The 19,480-nt window shown below is 40.7% G+C and overlaps 1 long non-coding RNA gene across 1 annotated transcript in view; it reads left to right on the forward strand.

Moving 5' to 3' along the window:
* Window positions 1-1,721: 1,721 nt before the first annotated feature.
* Window positions 1,722-19,480, forward strand: part of LOC126176965 (uncharacterized) — a 525,001-nt gene continuing 507,242 nt past the window's right edge. The window contains exons 1-2 of the long non-coding RNA XR_007535718.1: window positions 1,722-1,851; window positions 2,188-2,300. This is a non-coding gene — a long non-coding RNA (uncharacterized LOC126176965). The remainder of the gene's footprint in view (window positions 1,852-2,187; window positions 2,301-19,480) is intronic.

The raw sequence follows: 19,480 nt of genomic DNA on the forward strand, positions 1-19,480 counted from the left end.
TTTCACAGGAACATACTGAACAAGAAAAACAGCTTCCATCTCAGCTCTGTTTTGGATGATGTAATATCAAACAATCGCTGTGTGTTCCCTGATTAGAACGCTGACCTCTGAGTAGGCTGGCACTATTGTAGCTACTTGGTGATTCAAGATATTATTGTGCTTAGATTTTGAGTATTCTAGACAGTGACTCGTCTGAATTATGAAAGAAACGTTTGTAAAATGTGTGAAGGATATTGTCCTATGGTAAATGTCTATGATGCACAGAATAAAAGGTTTATCTGCATCTATTTGTCTACTCTGCAGTTCATACTTAAGTTTCTGCAGAGGGTTCACTGAACCACTTTCACACTATTTTTCTATCGCTCCACTCTCAGTATGGCGTGTGCAAAGAACAAACACATAAATCTTTCTGTGCGATCCATTTAATTTGCTCAGTTTTGGCCTTACTTCCGTTTTTGTAGAATTCTATTTGTTAACAAAATATTGTCATATTCAAAAGAGAACGTTAGGGTTGGAAATTCGTGAAAAGATCTCGCCACAACTAGAAATGCATGACCATAAACATATTCATTGCCTTGTGAATATTATTTCTACAAACAACTTACTACAGAGGAATCTCGTAATCTCAAACGTAATTGGTGTTATCTTACAAAGCTAATCCCAGTTTCCTTCTTTTGAAGTTAAGGACGTAAGTGCAAAGAAATTATCTTTGTCCTTCAATGAAACAACGAATATAATACTAATGACGGCCTAATATTGGTGGAATAGCAGTTAATGGTACTTAGTTGTGCGCAAGAGATCGATTGCACATATTCTTACGAAATAGCCATAATTTTTTAGTATCCGTTGTGGTCTTCATGAAGAAACAACCTTGTGATTCTGCTTGCACGATTTCAAAAAATATAAATCATGGCTACTGAAGGAGATTTATTTATCTAATTTCCGGTAAAAATTATGAGTCTTTGTTATAAACAGAGAAATCTTTAATGTGAATTATACATCATTTTCTATGCTATACAGATCACTGATATTAAATGTAACAAGAAAGATCCGTCGACGAGCATCCTTCACTTGTTTAAAGGCTAAACCATTTTTCAAATAAAAGAGAAAGGAATGAATTACCAGGAAAGAAGAGCAAACTCAAATGAGGCTACAAGGCTAAATCTACAAGTTAAATTTTCAGATCACAGAAGGGAAGACGAACCAATTCTCAAAAAATTCCTAGAGTTCATCTGCCAGGTAAGTTCTTAACAATTATTAAGAAGCTGGATTGTAGGTACATTTTCGAGTGCAAACAAAATCTCACCTACAAGAAATATTTGCTTGGAATGTAAAAAGCGATATTAGTAACCCCAAAACTTGGCAATGCGTGAAGATAATACGAAAATATTTAACGAAGAATTCCAGAATACAGTCTGAGCTTCAATTTCAATAAGCTGATATACAGCGTAACCAGCTCTCTGGAAATAAATATGTTTGTATTCTCCTTCGTATCCTTCTTATTAAAATCATTCAGTGGTGACCATTTACCTTTGTATTTGAAACACATTAACACATAGCCAATACAGTAATTGATTGTACAGTTATTTCGCTGATGCAAGTGAGAAGAGAAGCAGTATCATCAAAAATGAAATGAGTTGATCGTACTCAGTCATAAACTAGAAAGCGAGCTCTTCCCATCGACTAAATTTGTTTTTTTGTGTGTTATATCTTTGGTCCAGGTACTGGAAGGGATGAAGTCGCGGAGTCCACGCCCACCAGGAGCGTCAAAATTTTATGCAAATTTTGAGTATCGTTCAGTAGTTTGTAGCGTTTAAAAAGGAACTGAGAATTTGCCTTATAGAATGAAAGGTAACACTGTTTCTTTTTTCGTTTCAATTGTTTTTACTGCATAGGAAAGTTACATCAGAGCGAGACTGACTGAAAACTTTATGAGCTTGTATGTTGTTTGATATACGATTGTGATACAACCATCGCACCTGTTAATTATATGGGTTTTCGCTTCTTTCTATCATCATCTATAAAGAATAAGGCCGTCGATTTTTTTCAAGTGTTACGAAGCGCTTCATTAAAATTAATTATTTATATATAGCAGATCAATCCATTAAATGAGTTTTGTATACTATTTCTGACAGTAACCGCATAACAAAACAATAATTTCAGACGTGACAACTTTTTCTGTTTTAGGTTACGAAAGATTTTTAATAACGGATGATATTTATTGTGTATATTAAGCTCCATACACGCAACAGTTCCTCTTAATTGTATCGTGTCTGCATTTGGACCACATAGTGTATAGTGTAAGTACCTGTGCACCTTTCCTGCAATGCACATCAATGTTATTGATAAATTTGGATATTGTAATATTAGTTTATTATTTTTAATTTTGACACCTCTAGTGAAATGGTTTTTCCAAAAAAGTAGAGGTATGTTTAGTACTTGCATTTCTTGTGTAATTAGACAAACATGAAATAATGTAGTTCTGATTTGGAAATAAAGCTGCATGAATTTGCAAAAAAACCAATTTTCTTTTACTGTTAGAAGTCAGACTCCTGAAAGTGGACCTGTTTCTCCAGGAACTAAGGTATTCTGCAATTTCTAGCGGAACAGAATGATTGGATTAAAGTTACTTTGCTGTCAACCTCTAAATATTATTAAATCCTTTTTAGAATAGTGCTTATATACCTCTTGTGAATGTATTGCCAAAGCAACATTTTTAAATGTGCGTGATGAACACGATGTGTGTATTTGGTGCAGTAGTAAGTTATCCACACATAAGTACTGTTTGATGACAAGGTGCTAAAACATGCAGAATTGTAATTGTTGTGCATCTCTTATTGATGGTTAAGTCTTCTTCATACTTTTTACAACAAAAATTCTAGAAAAATATTTAGACATAGCCACAGGTTTATACGCCAACATAAAAGTAATAGGCATGTATACGAGATTTCCTAGATTATATACCACCAACAGGTGTGGCTACAGTGACATCATTTCAGTACAAACCTCTGTCTCCGATACTATTTCAAAAGCAAGCTAAATGTGAAACTGATCACTTTTACACAATTATGTGAATAAATGATGTCATTAAATGTTAACAGTGGTGGATTCGTGGTAGTGCTTACACCACCATTCAATGTATGGGTATTTAGTTTATCAGCGTAGTAATAGCAAAACTTTTTAAGAGAACATTATTTTGAGGAAGTTCTGTTTATGCCAGTTGCATTCTAACAATCAGTGTGTAATAAGTATCACCACATTGGATTTCATACTGCATTTAGATGTGGTTTGCTGTACGTTTTAGTGCATGGATTACATTAAGAAAAGAGGATTGCGGAACAGATCGTATGTTTTTGAGCACTTATTATAGATGATTCAAAGTGCTACTTTGCTACTAATAAATATTTTGCTACAAGATGCGGCTCATGTAATCTAGATTTATTTGCTAGGTATGGATGTCAATTGTTCAGCATGAAGTAGGGAATTAAAAAACCAAATATTTGTTGAATAATAGCAGTGGTAATGTACTATTGTAGCGTGTCTTTAACAGTGCTGCACTTACAGAGTTTATGTAGTGTTACCAAAACCTTGTAACTGAAAAATGGTTTACGGCAGTTAAGTGTAATTACTCATTCTCATTAACCAGTTCAAAATCATGGAGTCATTGCACAGAATTACATTGTCATAAGTTTTGCAAGAACCCATTAAAAATAGTTAAAGACAATATGCAGAGCAAGAACATAGTCCTCTATTAAAATGTGACCTATGTTTGGTGTCTTTCGCAGTTGACTCATGGGAGTGAAAGTTACTTGCTAGCATTATTGGTGCTTTGCTAAACAAAGAGTTAGACAGTTGAATGTGGTTTTCTTTAATCATTTCAGACTGACATGAGGATGGTTCCTTTGAAAAAGCCACAACTGATTTTTGCTCCTGTCTTTCCAAGTACAGTCTAATGTTCTATTTGTGAATCACTTTGTCAGTGGGTTGTTGAACCCTATCCTTCCAGGATATTACAAAGGGTTTTATACTTTTGCTTTGTACTACTTGTGTGTAAAATGAGTGGTCTTCTACTGGCAAGAAGCTTTTCGTAATGATTTTTGGGAATATCTCTCAGCTATGATTTATGCTATCCAAGCACATGTCATGGACCGACTTAGACTGTCAACTTGCAATCAGTTCCCCATTAAAATTCTAGATGCTCTTCCCATAATGCTGTGAGTTTACTGCACTTGAGAGAAAAGGTGTTGCAAGAGTTGATCTTAACCACTGCTACAGGAATGTCAGTTATATTTGTATTCTTTGGCAAAGTATAGACTATGATTAACACATGTGAAAAATCTAAACTGTGAGCCAAACCGACACTTGGAACATTGAGCCGATTTGTGAAACGTGGCCACATAGTGTAAGTTGTAGGCTGCAGTCCACAAAGGCAGTCATGTGGTCTGAGTGCATATTTAGTTTGTTAGATATTTAAGCATTTGCCCAAGTGGACCCCCATGTTTGCATTTAATTGGTTTTCTACATTGTTTTGCCACTTTAAGCTCTAAGACTGACTGCCCATCAGTTTTATTAATGTTTAGTTGAATATTCAATAATAATCCTCTAAGTTCCTCTGGAAAGTTGAATTGTTGAGAAAGTTTTAACAGGTGAGTGTTATTACTTGCCCAGGGTGTCTCCTAGTCTCCTTCAAGCCCCCCACCCATCTCTCTCTCTCTCTCTCTCTCTCTCTCTCTCTCTCTCTCTCTCTCTCTCTCTCCCCCCCTCTCCCTCTCCCCCCCCCCCCCCCCCTCACCCGCCCAATCTCCCTCCCTCTCATGACAAATACAGTAATTTTAACGTTTTGAATAATTTGTTTGTATGACACAGGTTTATAAAATTTTAGATACAGTATTTAGCATTTGCATGGTTTGTGAGTACTGCATGATGTAAACATATTTTCTTCTTTTACTTGGTATTTTGCAAAATGAACCTCATTTTGGCATACAGTTCTAATAGTTTCAGAAGGTGTATATGAATGCTAACATTTCTTACCTAATGCAGTAATGTGGAAGTTCATGTTTGCAATGATTTACAGTTATTTATCACACTTGGATTACTGATCACAGAAACAACCTGAAATAAGCAACCATCCCGAACTGGGATCATAAGAAGATTGGCCTGCTTAATGTTCTTGTGTAAGGGCTATGAAAGAATAAAAATGGTAGTTACAAAGCATAACCTTGGAGTTTCACTTAGAGTAGGCTAAGTAAAACCATTTCCTACCTAAGACAATTTGCACTTCTGCTTTTGTACAATAAACATACTCAAGTTCACACACACACACACACACACACACACACACACACACACACACACTCGTAATGTTCACAATGCTTCGGACAAATACACCAAGGATTTAATAGGGCATTTACTGCCATGCATGTGTGGTGCATTGAGAAAATGGACTTGAGAGATTTGTTGTCTATATTGATGCTGTATTTCCACAAACCACAATCTTATATTAATACGAGTTATGTACTGCGTGAAATGTTTTTAGTGCTTCTCTTCCTAGAATCATTTGAAGCAGATTTCGTGTGTCATAGCTATAGACCTACTGCTAAAAGATGTTCTTTTCATTCTTTAGAATGATGGTGCCCTGAATTTCATGTAATTTTATTGGTTCCTTAATAAAAGGCACAGCTTCTTTAGCAGCCACAATTTTCATGTTTGAGAACATCACACATCATTATTTCCATTTATATATGGGATTTCATATTATGTTCCAGTTCTTTGTGTGTCTAAGTTAAGACAATATTTGTCAAGCAGCTTACTTGGTTTGCTACTTCATGGTACAATAGACCACTTCTCAACTTATTGAATACTAACAGATCATTCCAGTTGGAACAGAAATGAAGAAAACAGTTCTCACTTTTGTTAGCTTCATTTTTTTGTTTGCCTGACTCAGTTAAATTTTATTTTTTTATTCAGTTACATTTTTAAGGATTGTTTATTTTCAGTTCATTTCATTTTATGTACTGAATAACTAATGATCCATAAACAGCTGCTCTAGTGAGTGAACTTACCATAAAAATAAATTGTCTTTTGGATTGTTTAATCTTTCCTTCATAAAGGTGTAGTATGAGAGTAGATTGCACAGACCTCGTAATATTTAGTTTGCTGTGTTAAGATGGCCTATAAAATAGCAGTCACAGCAGCTGAAAAGGGTGATTTTAGTTTGCTACAAATTTTACATATTACGCCATATGCCAAGAGGGTTAGAGCTGAAACCTGATATATTTCTTACCGTGCCAACCTTTTTTCAGTGGCATTACATCTTTGAATATGAATCTGCTGTGTGTAGGTTGCCATGGCAGTATATTGATGTTATTGTAACTAAATAATCTTCATAGGTTTCTTGTGGACAGTGTTTATCTTACCAGGTTTATGTAGAAGTCTTCAATGATGATGCCACACTCATATTGACACAGGTGTATGTAATGCTGATTGGAAAGATGTCAGTATGGCAGCTCTGGAAGATGAGTGTTATTGAAGTGAAATAAAGTTTTTATTTTGTATGTTGTTAAACACTTTTTCTTTTTATTTACATTTTGTTTTGCATGCTGTCATTGAACGGTACTTGCTAATGTCATATTGAGTCACAAATTTGAGGGCTGCATCTTTGCATAGAATATTCTTGTATTGTATACCAAAATTCACATACCATCTGACCTGTAATTATGACTGGCTGGTGTGAATAACTGCTCTGGAATATCCGTAGACTAAGAACCAGCTGAATAATTGGTGATATTACATGCAGTGTTAAGAGCATAAGTGATAACTGTCAAATTTAAAACTTTTTGCAAGGCATATGCACTGAATCCAAATGTATGACACACATGGAAAATTGTCTTATCAGTGCTGCATTGTATCACAGCTGCTGTCCTTGTTTGTCATATTTCCTGTGTCATGTATCATCCCATGTCAAGCTATGGAACTTTACCATTGTCATGATTTCAAAGGTATGTACACTACCAGAAAAAAAAATTACAAAACCAAGGAGGAGTTGTGCGACGTAAACAAAAGTTGGTAGGCATGTTTCTGCATCTGAAAGATGATATCTGCTCAGATTTCATGCCAGTCGCATAAGAGCAATGATAGCAGCAACACCGTGACTATGCAAATCAGGTTTGCTTTAAATACATGCTGTAGCAGTCATGAGCATTCATTACCTGTGAGACTGTCATATAAGCTGGATGTTCATTCTGCAATACTGCAGAAAGAATTGGGAGGAATGTAGCCACTACACGACTGCTGCAGTGGCAGTCGCGAGAATGTACAAACGGAAGAAGACCAGGCTCGAGACAGCCACATCTCAATACTGGAAGGGAAGACCATCATGTTCGGCTTATGGCTCTGGTGCATCGTACTGCATTTGCAGGAGCAATTTGAGCAGTTGGTACCACAGCGACACAATGAACTTCTACTCATACAAATCGGTTAATACAGCCCTGAGTGCCGGCCGGTGTGGCCAGGCGGTTCTAGGCGCTTCAGTCTGGAACCGCGTGATCGCTATGGTCGCAGGTTCAATTCCTGCCTCGGGCGTGGATGTGTGTGATGTTCTTAGGTTAGTTAGGTTTAAGTAGTTCTAAGTTCTAGGGGACTGATGACCACAGATGTTAAGTCCCATAGTGCTCAGAACCATTTGAACAGCCCTGAGTTGGATGCCTTGTGGTGTGCATTCCACTGACCCCAAACCACTGCCATCTGCAACTTCCTTGGTGTCGAGGGAGAGCTCATTGGAGGGAAGGGTGGAGGTCTGTTGCATTTTCTGATGAAAGCTGGTTCTACCTCAGTACCATTGATGCCCATGTGTTGTTTAGGAGGAGGCCTGCAACCAACATGTCTGCATGCTAGACCACTTGACCTACGCCTGGAGCTATGGTCTGAGGTACAATTTCATATGACAGCAGAAGCACTGTCTTGGTTATCCTATGCATCTGACTGCAAATTTGTACATCAGTCCGGTGATCCAACCTGTTGCCATGAGCAGCATTTGAGGGGGTGTTTTCCAACAGGGTAACTCTCAGCCACATACTGCTGTTGTAAGACAATAGGCTCTACAGGGTATTGACAGTTGCCGTAGCCTGCTCAATCGCGCAGTCTGTCTGCAGTTCAGCACGTATGAGACATCATCGGGCCACAACTCTAGCGTCATCCACAAACAGCGTTAACTGTCCCTCTATTGACTGCCCAGGTGCAACAGGCATGGAACTCAATCCCACAAACTGACTCCAGTATCTGTACAACACAATGCATGCACATTTGCATTGAACATTCTGGTTGTTACACTGGGTATTAATTTACCAGCATTTCACATTTGCAATGGCTTGTCTTTTACTGATGTCAGCCTGTGATATTGTAATGTTACTCACCTAGACAATTGTATCCCCAAAATTTTGTTACTCTGCATTAACTATTTTTTTATGGTGCAATTTTTTTCTCTTGGTGTAAGTCTTTCTAGAGATTGCTTGTCACATGTCAAAGTTCTGGAGCATAGTTCACAGAAGTACCATGACACGAATGAATGTTAACCATAAAATACTTGTTTTAATAAAGCGTGAAGTATAGGGGTGAAGCACAGGTTGAACAGTTATACTATAGCTGGAAATATGTTTATGTGAGGGAATTAACAGTGTAAACAGTTGACATTAACATCAGATAATTATGGTAAGGAAGTGTGTGCCATGCCCACTGCATCATACCAGACTGACTGTTTTGAAGATAAATAATAGTCTTCTGCATTGCATGGCCACTGGCTTGAAGCTGGGTGGATTAGCTTTCTCTCACTGCAGGCACTAAATGAGCCCCTAGTACAATCATGCTGGTAGGGCATTTGTCGTCATCTTAGCCATATAATAAATTATTTTACAGTTAGCCATATATTACATTATTTTACAAAATTTTGTATATCTTAAAACTGAAAGGTAAGGCACATCTGTAGCACTCTGCAATCGTGGAGTGCTAAGCAGTGTCCACCATATTAAAACATCTGTGTAACACAGATTCAGATCGCACAATTTCCACCAGCATCATAATCTAATGGAAACAAATTTACTGCTTGTTCCTTTCTAGTGTGATGGGTATTGATCTGCAAATATGTGCACCCCTTACTGTAAAGGGGCTGTGAATACAGATAGTAGCTTGTTGATCAGTTGGCAAAGGACTATCCTACAATCTGAGAATATGAATCGCAATGATTATATATGTCCGAGATCGTAGTGGTGTGCAGTAGCTAAATTCCCAATGCACTTTTATACCTCCCATACCTGTGATTCTCCTGAACGTGCTTGCTTTGCTTCTTAACTTCCAACCTCACAAATCCATTGTGCCTGTACGAGCACATCCCAAAGCTCTATGCTGCCACACTACTGTTCCTTTCCCAGTGGGATTTTAAAGGACCCTTTTACTGGTTTTGAAATGTTCTTGTTACTAAGCCTAACCCCCTCCCTCCCCCCTCCTTTTTCTACTTCAGTGTGTACTTTATTTTTCCCTTTCCTTCTCTTTCCATATCTTGTTCTTATTTGTGCCATATTACAGCCACTTTAATGTCTTTATGAGTGCAGACTTTCTTTCTTTCTTTCTTTCTTTCTTTATCTTCTTTTTACAAAAGCCATGAAAAGCAAACATTTTATCTACAGATCTTTGCAATATTTTTCAACTTTACTAACTTATACACTTTGCCATGTGTTTGAACCCATTCTGAAAACACTTTTTTCCAGTCTGATGTTGGTAGTCCCATCTTAAAACATAATTTCAGAAGGATTCAACAGCTTCTATAAGTGATAAAAATCACTGTCCACAATACGAGGGGACTCAAGGTTGTTTCGTTAGTTTGTGCTTGGTGCTCATGACACCCCCACCTATTGCAGCCCATACTTCCTTTCTGGGCTGCATTTCCTTCCCCACTACCCCTCCTCCCCGTCTCTCAGTGTTCTTAGTTGTGTCAGCCTGGCTATCCATCTGGTTTCTTGTATTCCTTGCAGTTTTTTTTCCCCCTTTCATTTTCTCTTTCATTCTTTTTGGCATTTTGGTCCTCATTTGGGAATTGACCTTGACTGCTAAATTTTCTGTGTAGAGTGTGAGTCATTTGGGGAAGGACTCCCTCCCTAGTGTCTGTGGTGTGGATTCCTCTCCTCCATTCCTTTCCCACTGTAGCCTCCTCTCTGCCCCACTAGGTCACCAGCATGTGCAGTCAGTCCATGTGGTGAGGCTATTATGTACCCATCTTGCTGAGTGCCCTGACAACACAGGGATCACACTTCTGTTATCTGAGCTGTTGCTTCCCCATGTATGCCTAGGAGTTGTTGCTAGTCATGCTGGAGCTTCGGAACTCTCAGCAAGGCGGCACTTGCTGTGGCTGGATTGCATCCATGGGGAGAGCCCCTGATCAGAGTGGGTGGTATCAGGGTGCATGCTTTGCACATGAAGTGTATCAAGCTTCAAAAATTGGTCTATTCTTCTAAGGTCGCCTCTTCGAATGGTAACGGATCATTGAATGGTGCTTCTTATGACCCTCCAGCCTTCCTTTCCCTGGCTACACACTGGGAGGAAAGCCAGGCTCACCAGCTTGAGGTGAAAGCTTTCCCCACTACCTGCTCTGTACTAGAATGAATGGGGATGCATTCACTGCTACAAAGCCACTGTTTTTTGTGGGAAATATTGAGGACAAGTTTGGCAAAGTGGAGTCTCAGTAAGATGCAGTCAGGTTCCCTGTTGATCAAAGCTGCTTCTGCCGACCAGTTTGCATCACTTCATGCCTGTAATCATCTTGGTGACGACCTAGTGTATATTACACCTCACCAGTCTCTGAATATGGTCCAGGGAGTCATATTATATTTCATCAGAACCTCATCCTTCAAACTGATGAGGAACTCTGGTCTAATCTTGAATGATGGGGCATTCATTTTGTTTGAGATATGCAAAATATCAGCACCTTTATTCTGTCTTTCAAAGGAAATACTCCCCCTAGAGAAGGTCTAAGTTGTGTATTATCTCTGTTATGTGAAGCCGTACATCCCGTCAACCATGAGGTCTCTTGGTGCTTGCTTTTTGGGCATGTCTTCCCCCTTCATGGTGGACCCTCTATGTGATGACAGCGGACACCCCCACTAGGAACCTCTGTGTTCCATCACGTGTGTGTGTAAATTGTCATGACTGTCACTTTTCCATGCTTACCAGACTGACCGGCTTATAAGAAAAAAAAGAAGATACAAGAGTTTAAGTCCCTGGATCATGTTATCTTACACTGAGGCTCGTCAAAAATATGACCAACTCCACCCTCTGTTGATGACTTCTACTTTTGCCTCTATTAAGTTCTTTCCCTCTCCTCCCTGTTCTTTACCCCAGTACCATCCACTTTTCTTGTCCCCCTCTCCTTCAGTTCCCACACCCTCCACTTGGGGTGCTGCTCCCCCTCCCCAGCCGAAGAAGTGCCTCTCTTCTTCAGCACCTGCCCTATGTTGTACCACACTGGAAATTATTGCTATTCGGGTCCACTTGGACTGCCATCACCACTTGCAATCTCTATCTCCTTCCTGACAGATGATGTACATCTGTTGCCCTAAGTGCCCGTTTTCAGCAACCTCCCCCTCTCTTCCTCCTCTTTGAGGATTTTAACGGCCATCACCCTTTGTAGGGCAGTGCTTCTTCATCTAATGGGGATTCCTCATTGACCAGTTTCTTGTGGGCCATGACCTGTGCCTTCTTAATGGTGCTTCCCCTTCTCATTTTAGTGCTGCAATGGCACTTCCGCTGTCATTGATCTTCTGCTCTCTTCCCCTCCCCTTCTTCCTTTCGTACACTCATTGCCACATGATGAACTCTGTGATACTTCCTGTTGATTCTCTCATCCCCTTCTCACCTCCTGATGACCAGGTTTCCCTGCTGGGCTTACTATCATGCTGATTGGCCTCAATATACCTCCTATGTTGTGTTTCCAACTTTCTTGTTGGGTTGTATTGATGAGTCATCTGTGATCTGTCCAATAAGATAATCCATGCTACTTGGCATTGCCATTCCACATTTGACAGGCCCCATTCACCATTGGCCAGTTCCATGGTGGAGCACGGCTGTTGCCACCACTATCCGCAATTGTTGTTGCACCTTGCAACATCTTAAGTGGCACCTGCCCACGCTGGTCTTATTACCTGTAAAAAATGTCACACCAAAGCCCGTTACTTAATCACACAGAGCAAATAAGTGTGTTGGGAAATCTTTGTCTTCTCTCTAGGTTCTTCTGTCCCTTCATCATGTGTGTGGGCTACACTCCACACCCTCCAAGGTTGTCAGGAGCAGTGCTACACTTGGGGTCTTGCCCTTCCAAGTGGCCTTTGTACAGATTCATCAGTTCATGCGGAACAACTGATGATCCATTTTACAATGGCATCAGTGACAGCCTCCTATCTAACTGCCTTCCTCCACTGTGAAACAGTGGGCGGATGCTTCCTGTTTATGTTTTACCCCTTGTCAGGTGGAATCCTACAGTGAGCCTTTTACTGAATGGGAGCTTCTTCTGTACCTCTCTTCTCACGCTTCAGCTCCTAGCCCTGACTCCATCCATAACCAATTGCTTCAACACCTCAATCCTCTACACTGGCAATACCTCCTCCTGATGTTTAATGATATTTGGTTCCAAGTCATTTTCCTCTCTCAATGGAGACAGTGTTATGGTTCTTGTCCTGAAGCCTGGCAAGGATCTGCCGTCCCTTGATACTACCGGGCCATCAGTCTGACAAATATCCCCTTCAAGTGTAGAACAGAGGTGGCTTGGCTGGATTGGGTCCTTGAATCTTGGGATCTTCTATCTCCTTATCAGTGTGGCTTCCCGCAGGCCTTTTCTGAGTGCTGCCATCTTGTCACAGCTTTCTTTGACCTTCTTAAGGTCTGCAACAAAGCTTGGCGCCATCACATCCTCAATTTTTATTCACCAGTTCCTGTCCCATTAGTCATTTAAGAGTCTGGGTTGGTACTGTTCTCAGCTTCCCACAGATTGAGGAGAATGGCCTTCCACAGGGATCCATATTAAATGTCCTCCTTTATCTTGTCACTATTAATGGACTTGTGGCTTCTGCTGGGTCATTGGCCACCCATGCTCTGTATGTGGATGATTCTGTATTTGGGCCAGCTCTAGCTTGATGGCCTCTGTGAAATCACAGCTCCAGGGTGCCATTCGGCACACTTCCCATGTTGACACACTCACACGGTTTTCAGTTCCTCCCTTAAGCTGAGGGTGGTGGATTTCTGTTGCTGTACTATGGTCTATCCTGATCTGGAGCTCTACCTCAATGCCCAACAGCTTACTGTGGTCTCCAAGTTCCATTTCTTGGTCTTTTTGACAACAAGCTTACTCGGTTGCCCCATAGCTGTCATCTGAAGGTTGGCTGTTTTCATAAACTCAATCTTCTTCAATTCCTTGCCAGATTGTTTGACTCTTCTGTGCCTTTACTAAGCATTAGTTCTGTCCCATCTCGACTATGGTTGTCAAGTTTATGAATCGGCTGCCCCTTCCACCCTGCTCCTCTTGGATCTGTCTCTCCATCGTGGTATCTGTTTAGCCACTGGTGCCTTTTGCACTAGCCTTGTCAACAGTCTTCTGGTTGATGCTGGGATGCCTTCCCTTTCAATTCGGTGGTCCCAGCTCCTGGTTTTCTATGCCATCACTATCCACTTTTCCCCTGCTCAGCCTTCCTATTCTATCCCTTTCCTAGCTTGGGCTATCGCCTGCCTGCTGCAGGCCCTCAGATGGGTTTACCAGTTTGACTTCACCTCGCTTCTTACCACCGTGACTTCCATCTTGTTCTCTTCCCCACATTTTCTCCAAACCAGCCCCACCACTCAGTTAGTTCCTCAGCCACAGATTCTGATGGATCTCTTCCAGGGACCAAAAGCCTCCATTACTCCAATGGTGTTCAGTTGTTTGTTTCAAATGCTCTTATGGGAATTTCAGGATGCCGTTGTTTTTTTACACTGATGGCTCTAAATCCACTGACCATGTGGGATATGCCTTCACATCTTCTGTTGGCACGGAATACCATCTTTTGCCTGCCCCATTTGGGGAGATTACTGCAGAATTGATGGCTATCTATTGGATCCTCCGTTTTATTAAAGGTCCTCCCTCACCCAAGTTTTGTTATGTATGGACTCAGTGAGTGGCCTTCAGGCTATCTCCTGGTGTTTTTCCCACTATCCCATGGTATCTGCCATCCATGACCTCCTCACTGATCGTGGTGATGCTACATGTTCAATTGATTTCCTTTGGGTTCCTGACCACATTGGTATTTCAGACAATGAACTTGCTAATCATCTGGCTGGGTTGGCGACCACCTACCCCCCATTCTCCTTGAACCCTCTGGGGAGCGGACTTGTGGCTTTACATCAAATCCCTTTTAGCTCGATCATGGACTGACTCTTGAGAGGCCATCCATCTGTCTAATAAATTTGCACTATGAAGGAGACTCCCACCGCATGGTGTTCTTCCCTCTGCCTCTCCCGGTGAGAATCTACCATCTTCTGCCATCTTTGTACTGGCCATAATAGGTTGACCCATGGTTTTTTAATTCACAATGAGCAACCCTCTCCACTGTAGTTATGGGGCTCTGCTCACAGTGATCCATATTTTGCTAGCTTTCCCCTGCCTTTTGGCCCTTTGCACTAAATATGCCCTCCCACATTCCTTTTCTCGGGTTTTAGTGGGCAACCTGTTTACAGTTACATCTTTCCTTGGATTTCTTCATGAAAGTGATTTGTACTCTCAGATGTAAGTCCTTGAAATCTGGCATTTGAGTCCCTCAGTTAGCACAGGCATTGGTTATGGAGGCCTTGACCTTACCTCCACACCAGCCAGATTCTCCACACCTCTCCCTACATTTTGTCTGATCTGTTATGCTGTTTTGTTTCCCCTTTTCTTGTGTCTTCTGCCCCTGGTTTTGTCTGCCTTGTATTGTGATAATGGTATGGTATGGGTGTCAGGATGTGCCAGTGGCAGTGCTGGTGCCCCCACCATGTGTAGTGTTTCTGTGGCACCCCTCTTCTTCTCGTTCCTTCCCACACCCATCTTGTTCTATCCTCTTCCTGCTCCTCTGAGGCCCTCTTTCTCCCTTTGTTTGCATGTTATCCCTTCCGCTTTACTGGACTATGCTGTTTGTGTTGTTCTTCTGCTGGTTTCTGCCATCCTAGTTCATGGGACCGATGACCTGTTTCGTCCCCTCCTCCCCAAATCAGTCAACCAACCAAGACTTTTGTTGTTTGGTATACAGAAATAAAAAGTTTTTTACTGATAAATCAGGTGAATATGGGCAAGAATACATTAATCCAATATTTCTCTTTCAGATAATAGATTGTTTGATGTGCTGTGTGACCATTGCAATTGTGACAATAAAGAATGATATGAAATTTCCACATGGTTTCCCTGATTTCATCACTCACTTGTAGGAAACAAACTGTTATCAACTATATTACATGAACTGGTCTTTGATATGCTGAAATAGTAGTCTTGATACATCTAGTGCAACCAAAGAAAAGAGCAATCATTTGCCTGGAACATCCAGACTGCTGATTGCTGCTTAGTTTGTATTAATACATCCAAGCTTCACATCTGGTTATGATGTATGCATATTTCACATTTCAGATCTTCTGAGCATTTCCTTACTCCAGTCAATAGGTGCTTACTTCTGAGCTTTGGTAAATTGTGCAGCTTCCATTGCAAACAGATGTTTTTTCACAGTTAAGTGTTCATACAAAACCAGATTTACTGCAGTCTTAGATATACATAATGATGCACCTATCTCATGGTAAGTTACATTCAGATCTTCAGTCATGTGCACACCATCAATGTTTTTTGGAACAACCACTGTCATAGCTCAAAAGTTGCATCTAGTGATCATTTGTGGTAATTTAATAGGTGTCCCTTGCAAGAAACAGTTAACCTCAATACGATACCTTCCACTTTACGACAACAACCAAACTCCCTTGTCCCCCCCCCCCCCCCCCCCCCCGTGCCCCCCTCCTCCTCCTCATCATCCTCTTACAATTTATCATTTCCTGATGTTGGCACTTTACTCCTGATCAACATTTTGTGTTACGCCAATGCTGTTATTAATGATTGTCATAGTGCAATATCAGCATTTGCATCTTCTGGATTAAATACAGGCAACTTTGACCATCTTATTGTACAAACATAATTTTGTTGTTATTTTCAAAATGTATTATAGTCTTTGTTTGATTATCTCGCAGGCCTTTAAGACCAAGAATCTCCGTGTATGACAGCCTTCTGTTCTCCCTAATGGATGAAATATTAAAATTACATTAAAGTGAAATGGGCTAACACTAAGTTTAGAACTGATTTGCATTGATGACTCTCAGCACTCTTAACATACATGGAGAATGCTTATTTGCCACAGTATTATCCTTATTTTATCAGTTAGTGTATTTTTACCTGTTAGAAATCTTCCATGAATACTCATCATCATCATCATTCTCTCTCTCTCTCTCTCTCTCTCTCTCTCTCTCTCTCTCTCTCTCTCTCAGTGAAATGATGAAATGAGGGAGGAGTGCAGGTGCACATGTTCACACCATTGTCAAACGTGGCAAGCATTTGCCAGCCTGGTATTTCCTGGCCCAGAAAGAGATGCAGTTTATTTTTCAGTCAGGACTTAACTGTGTAAAAGTACATTATATTGAATGTACAGTGTCTGACAAAAAATGTGAAGCACCCGGAAGGAGAAGAGGAAACAAAATGAAACTTCACGAGTTGAGAGAGTATGTGATGTTATTGCAGTGATTACAAATTTGAGTCAAATTTAGAAAAACCTACACAGCATGGTACCACTTATCAGTACATCTCTGCACCCCCCTGTGCTCTGTTTAGATGCAATGATTTGATTGGGAAGGCTGTTATACTCACAGAGCCATTGTATCCTCTCATGAGGCAAGCTGGCCCACAACTGTTATAACTGGTGCTTGATGTCCTACATACTGGCACTGAAATAGAGTTGATGTCTGAACTGGCTACATATATGTTCTATAGGGGAAGATATGGGTGATTTTGCTGGCCACAGGAGTACAACAACATCATGCAGACAGCTCATAGTCACACTTTCCCTATATGTACACAGACTGCCCTTTGGAAAAAGAGCTTCACAATATTGTTGCATGAGATGTAACACATGAGGAAGCAGGATGGCCCTGACACACTGTTGTGCCTTGTAAGTTCTGCCAATAACTTCCAGCTGTGACCCAAGCCATACCATATGGCTCCCTACACTATGACATCAGTAGTAACACCACTGTGCCTCTCCAAACATTGGAAGAATGGAAACTTTCCCCGGGTCACAACCATACTCAAGAACAATGGTTTTTTGGCACAGTACAGAACTACAATTCATTGCTGAACGCAATGCAAGACCATTCATCAGCAACTGAGGCTTCCCAGTCATGGCACCACTCCAAACTCAGCTGTTTGTGTTGTGTTGCCAGCAGCCTACACCTGTGACGGCAAGCCCCTAGTCTAGCTGCTGAAAGTCTCCACCAGTGGAGCAGGACGACACAGAATGTTGCAGGGAGTCCATTACTTGTTCTCAGATTGCAAAAACAGATGTGAAGGTATTACAAAAGGCTTGTTGCACAATATGGTAATTCTGCCTTGTTGTGGTCAGACATGGTGAACAGGAATCTCAATGACGAGTATGACCACCCTCATGTTCCCAGGCAGTCCAATATTGAGCCACTGTCACATCTGAATCCCCATAAATCTAGATATTGCATAATTTGACCAGCTGGCCAAAAGGAAACCCACAATCAGTACCCTTTCAAATTCAGTCAGGTGCTGACAATGCACTCTCATATGTATATGCATCATTTATGTGTCCTGTACAGTAATCATTCAACATCTGACACTATTTATGCCCTTCATATAGCCTGTCAGGCCTGGTAACAACACTGAACATGAACAACATTCACAGAGTCAGGCAGCCATTCTGTCACAGAGAATTGCAACTCTTAATAATTTACATACATGCCAATGGTTTGTATGTGTAGGAAGTTATGTTGATATCTGACCATGTCTTCTGAGTGATTCACCTTTTTTGTCAGGCAGTGTATGTACTGTCTGCAGATTTTAACCATGCAAAATTCTTGTCAAATCCTGAAAGTAAGAGATACCCCATGTCATGTCTGATCTTTAAACATTATTACTCTAGCATTATAATTATTTATGAATGTTAAATATGTTAACAAATGAAAGTGTATATTGTTGAGAACACCTTATATGGAGCCTTATGGTAGGCATATACTGTGGGGTACATTCATCTGACTTCTGACAGAAACTGGTCCTCAGCACTCTTATGACCTTATGCAGCTCCATTATTGATGAGATGTGTGAAGAGGAGTTCAAATGGCTCTGAGCACTATGGGACTCAACTGCTGTGGTCATAAGTCCCCTAGAACTGAGAACTACTTAAACCTAACTAACCTAAGGACAGCACACAACACCCAGCCATCACGAGGTAGAGAAAATCCCTGACCCCGCCGGGAATCGAACCCGGGCGTGGGAAGCGAGAACGCTACCGCACGACCACGAGATGCGGGCGAAGAGGAGTTCGCTAGCAGATAATAAACTCCTTTTTTCCCCTCCATCAGTCTTCTAACAGGTTTGATGTGGCCCACCACAAATTTCTCTCCTGTGCCAACCTTTTCATTTCAGACTAGAACTTGACCTGCATGTGCAATCTCTGTCTTCCCATATAGTTTTTATGCTCTGTAGTTCCATCTAGTACCATGGAAGTTACCCCTTAATGCCTTAACATATGTCCTATGATCCTGTCCCTTCTCTTGACAGTGTTTTTCATATGTTCCTTTCATTGCTGATTTGGCAGAGAACTGCTCATTCCTTATCATATCAGTCCACCTGATTTTCAACATTCTCCTGTAGGACCACATCTCAAGTGCTTCACTTTTTCCCCAGTTTCCCCACTGTCAATGATTCACTACTATACAGTGCTGTGCTCCAAACATATCTACATTTTAAGAATTTTCTTCTTCAGATTAAGACCTATGTTTCACACCAGAAGACTTCTTTTGGCCAGAAACATCCTCTGTGCCTGTGCTACTCTGCTTTTGGTGCCCTCTTTGCTTCATCCGTCATGGGTTGTTTTGCTTCCAAAGTAGCAGCATTCCTCAACTTGAGCTATTTTGTGGTCAGCAATATTTTAAGTTTTTCGCTATTCTCATTTTTGCTACTTCTCATTACCAATGCACACTCTATACCCAGTAGCCTGTTAATTGCGTTCAACAGGACCTATAATTCTTCTTCACCTTCAATAAGCAGTGTCATGAATGAATATTATCATTCACATCCTTTCACGTTGAATTTTAATCCCACTCTTGAACCTTTCTTTCACTTACGTCATTGCTTCTTCAATGTATAGATTGAACAGTAGCGGTGAAT

This window comes from Schistocerca cancellata, chromosome 3 (assembly GCF_023864275.1).
Source record: "Schistocerca cancellata isolate TAMUIC-IGC-003103 chromosome 3, iqSchCanc2.1, whole genome shotgun sequence".
Taxonomy (NCBI): Eukaryota; Metazoa; Arthropoda; class Insecta; order Orthoptera; family Acrididae; genus Schistocerca; species Schistocerca cancellata.